This window comes from Dasypus novemcinctus, chromosome 3 (assembly GCF_030445035.2).
Source record: "Dasypus novemcinctus isolate mDasNov1 chromosome 3, mDasNov1.1.hap2, whole genome shotgun sequence".
NCBI classification, from domain to species: domain Eukaryota; kingdom Metazoa; phylum Chordata; class Mammalia; order Cingulata; family Dasypodidae; genus Dasypus; species Dasypus novemcinctus.
In genome coordinates this window covers 111217242-111221650 of record NC_080675.1, presented here as the reverse complement: position 1 = coordinate 111221650, position 4409 = coordinate 111217242, and positions in this window count along the sequence as shown.

The following is a 4409-nucleotide window of genomic DNA, read 5'->3' as shown; positions in this document are numbered from 1 at the left end:
GATTTTCATGACACTTGACTTGCTCACCCCAGTATGGTTCAATGCAGGAATTTCTGGGCTGAGGTGGAGCGGGAGGAAGAGAACATTGGCATCAGGACAGGTGGGCTTTGAGCAATGTGGGACCAAGTGTGGGTTTGCAGGGGCTGGTCCGTGGGTCCCGTGTGCCTTGGTGAAGGATGCCACAAATGGGTTTAGAGGCTGAAGGTGGGCTGAGTCAGCAGCCTGCCAGCCTCCCTCCGGCAGTGCTCTGCCAACCGCCACCCTCCCCCATCCTGAGGGGGGCAGACGTAGGGGCAAGGGGAAGGGGTTTCCTCTTCTCCAGTTCATTCCAGCCATCAGCTGTCAGAGCACGGAGGAGGCTGAGGCCAGGGTGGGGGTGGGTGGGCGAGGTATTGAGCCCAGGAGTAGCTTGCAGTGTTTAACATCTTGACTTCAAGGAAGTTCTCTCTGATAACTGATCCAAAACTACTCTTTGGACTTTGCTCTTGCTACCCATTGCTTCAGCCTGCCTCTCCTCTCGACACTTGCTACAGGAATAAGTGTGTCCCTTTACAAGCTGAAGAAGCTTTATTTTTTTTAAAGTTCTTTGTTCTGTCGTGAGCCACAAACAGAAGCTCTCCCAGTGGAAGACTTGGTTCCTGAAACAAAGAGTTAATCTCCCTCCAGCGGTATCCTTTCAGACCCCTGAAACCTGTGTCAGCGTTCTCTCACCCGCTCCCCCTGTATTTAGCCTCAGGACTGCCACACAAAGGCTTCTCTGTTTCTGGCCGGGCTGGAGTCACATGCTTTCACTCTTAACCCCAGAGCTTTAAAACTAAACACCCACCCTCTTTGGCCCCAGATGACCCTGTTTACGTCTGCTGAGCCAATTCCAAACAGCAACAGTAGTGAAAACTTCTGTCGGTAGAGACTTCTTGACTATTGGCGTATGGAGAACAAATCTTCACTTTGTATAGCGTAAGGACTTGAAGAAGTTTTGGGAAATGGCTTAGAGGGAAAAAAACAAAGGAAGCCAGCAGCTTGTCCCAACTTCTCTATTTTCAAAAATGTTTCTTACCAGAGACCCCAGAGGCTTAGGCTAAAACTTACAAGAAACAGAATATAGTGAGCAGATTTTTAATGGCTGAGAAGGAGCATGTTCTGGATTTTCCTGTTGATACTCTACTTTGTTTAACCCTTAAGGAAAGAGACTTTTTCTTTCATTTTTTAAAAAATGAGGGCTATTCCCTTTGTTCCATGTCTTTGAGGGTAGGAAAGAAAGATTCCCTTCCTTGGTTTATGGGTGGGAGCTGTGAAACTGCAGAGGCTTCTGGAGAGGAAGTCTGGACTGATCCATTTCCAAGTCCCTGGTCTGAAGGACTTGTGTTTCTGTTTTTTACCCTAAAGCTTTCTTTTCTTTCAGTCTGTGTGGCAGCCCACGTTAACTGTGAAGGAAGTCAAGCTTCCTTTGATTGTTCTTATACTGACCAAAGTGGTAGAAATTGAAGGAAAAATACCCTAGCCTGAAAATGCTCTAGCATTGGGGGCCCCAGATTAGGTATTTGTAAACACAGTACAGATAACAGAAGTTATCAAGTACTTATTGGCTTCATGCCCATCCTTGGAGTGAAGTAGTGGAGATGGAGCCAAGTAAGTTGATTCCATGTCCCAGAGGTCAGTGAAATTTCTTAGGCAGGGAATGGCAAATAAATTTCACACCTAGTGATGCTGAGAAATTGGTAGTCACCTGTGTTGAGAAGGATTCTGAAGCTGTATCTTGGCTTAGCAGAAAAGAGAGCCATGATCAATGAGCAATGTCTTCTAGGCTTGGAAGAAGGATATAGCACATATTTGTTATCCCTGTCCCAGTGCAATCTCAGAAGGTTAGATTATTGTACATATTCAAGGATAAGAAGAAAACAGGCAGTCCAAGAGAGGCAATTGTAGATGGAATGAGAGAAGTAGTAATTATGGCAGAGACAGTGGTGCTAGCTAAACATTGTACTTACCCCTGTAAACTAGGTAGGCCATGTGACAAGTTCTGGGCAATGAAATATAAGCAGAAATAATGTGTCATTTCTCAACTAAGGCAGAAAATGTCCATGTACCATTTTTTACTCTCTTGTCTCTTATTCCAGTGATTGAGGAGGTCTCTTGTTCCAGGTAACACAGATACAAAATGGTGAGACTCCATCATCCTTGGCCCCTGCATGTCTCTGTGGAGCAGAATGCCTGGCCAACCTGCAGTGAATATGTAGCACATAGAGAGAAATCAACCCTTTTTTGTATGTGTCCATTGGGATTTGGGCATTACTTTATTTATACAGTATAACCTAACCTATTTTGACTACTGTAATCAAATGGGAGCAGCCTCCCACCTTTTTTTTTGCTTGCCTATATTTGAGATCACTATTTTAAAAAAACGAAATCATAGAACTTTGAAAGTCACCTCTGATGTATATGAGAGTCCCCAGTCCGGAAGATGCTCTTTGAGATAGGGGTTACAATTTTTGCAAAATAGTGGCATCATGTATGTGAAAGTAATTGAAAGTATAAGCAATATACAAATATAATATATTTTTACCATCAATTCTAGTACAAGTACTTGTCCTACTAATACTGCTATCACTGCCTGGGGCCAGAGAGAATGGTGAGAAGGAGCAGTTATGAAGAGAAGAGGCTTCAGAGTTATGAAGACACTGATGTTAGGGGACTTGGGCTGGAGAAATCTAAATACAAAAGGTAAAAGAAACCTTGGCAATTTAATCATATGTGAAAGGATTTCTTAGGAGAAAAGGCTGATTACTCTCTCTGATCACAAGTAACAAAGTATTTCCATGCTAGGATCCATTCACTGGCCTCTCCAGAAGTGTTTGTACAGATGGTTCAGTTTATATACTATTAAACACAAGGCTTGATGATCAGTTATCTCATTTTCTTCTTGACTGCTGCTCTTCCTTATTCCCATCACAACTACTCATATATTTACTGCTACACAATTGCCCAATCTATTTTCTGTCCTCTGCTGGCCACTTCCCATTCCACTGTTTCACAGCCCTATGCAGCTCTCATTGTGATTTTAACCATTTAGAGTCTTGCTAATTGTTATTAGGATCTATAATATAAATTTTTATATCTCTGTTTCTTTAGGAAACATTCCTATAAGTACAGTTTCTAGCTCAGAGGCATAAGGAACACTGGCTGCTAAAAATAGATAAGCCCTCTCCCCACCCCAAGTCTCAGGGACTTAGCAATAAAAGTTATTTCTCACTCACCCAGCAGTCTAACACTAGAGGTGTTTGGTAGGTAGCCTTCCATATGATGATTCAGGAATCCAGGATCCTTCTAGCTTGTCACTCTAAGTCTTCTGCATGTACCTTCAAAAGCCACTAGAAAGGGGGAAAGATAGGATAGGGAAAGCACATCTGCTTCTTAATAATATCAGCTTGGAAGTTACACACACCACCTCCATTTTCCATTAGTGTGAACTAGTCACATCGTGCCACTTATCACAAGGGAGCTGGAAAACGTAGTCCCTGGCTGGGCAGCAACTTCCCAGCGTTGCCTGTACACTGTGGAAAGGAAGCACATATTGGTGAACAGTTAATCATCTATGACCACAAAGGATATGGATTTTTCAAAAGTCCTTGATACCTGTCTGTAAATTACCTTCTAGAAAATACATACCACTGTACACTCATTTACATCTAACATGACATCAGCCAAAACTGAGCACAGCATTATCATTAAAAAATTTTTTTTTCGCATGTGATAATTTGATGGGTGAAAACGCATGGGCTGGGCTCTGGCTGGCCTCAGTGCTGATCTTGAAAGGGTCTGGAAGTCTCTCCTCTAGTGGGTTGTTCATGTCTGGGCATGGGGACAGCGAGGAAGGCACTTTTATTCTCAGGTCCCGTGGATTTGTTTTAAACAGAGGAGGAAAGTGGGACAGTGGGGATGAAGGAGCAACATTCACTGAGCTTGCACACTTCCCTGAGCACTAGACTAAGTTTTCCAGGGTAGTGAGAATTGACTGGGTATGATGCCGAGCGACACTGATACCCTGGGAGAACTGGCAAACTCCCAAATTGGGAGTGACGGACAGCCTTGGCCAGGAGCGACTGCCACACAGTCTGGGCTCTGTGTCCCTTTCCTAGACCCCTGGGCTCAAAGGCCCTTTCTAGGGAGTAGCCTCTCCAGCTCAGCTTTCTCAAGGGAGTGGCGGGCGGGACAAATTCCCATTTGTCTCCGGGCCACTAGGAAGTGTGTGCAAGGGAGGCAAGTTATGAGCAATCTGTCACCTTCTCTCAGAATTGGTGACGGCAGGTGCTCTGATGAGAGGCGCTAGTGTTCCTCCAGTCCAGCGGTTCTTTCCTTCCCTGAGGCCCCAAATCCAGGCGGTCGACCTTACTCCTGACCTGCTGTGTCCT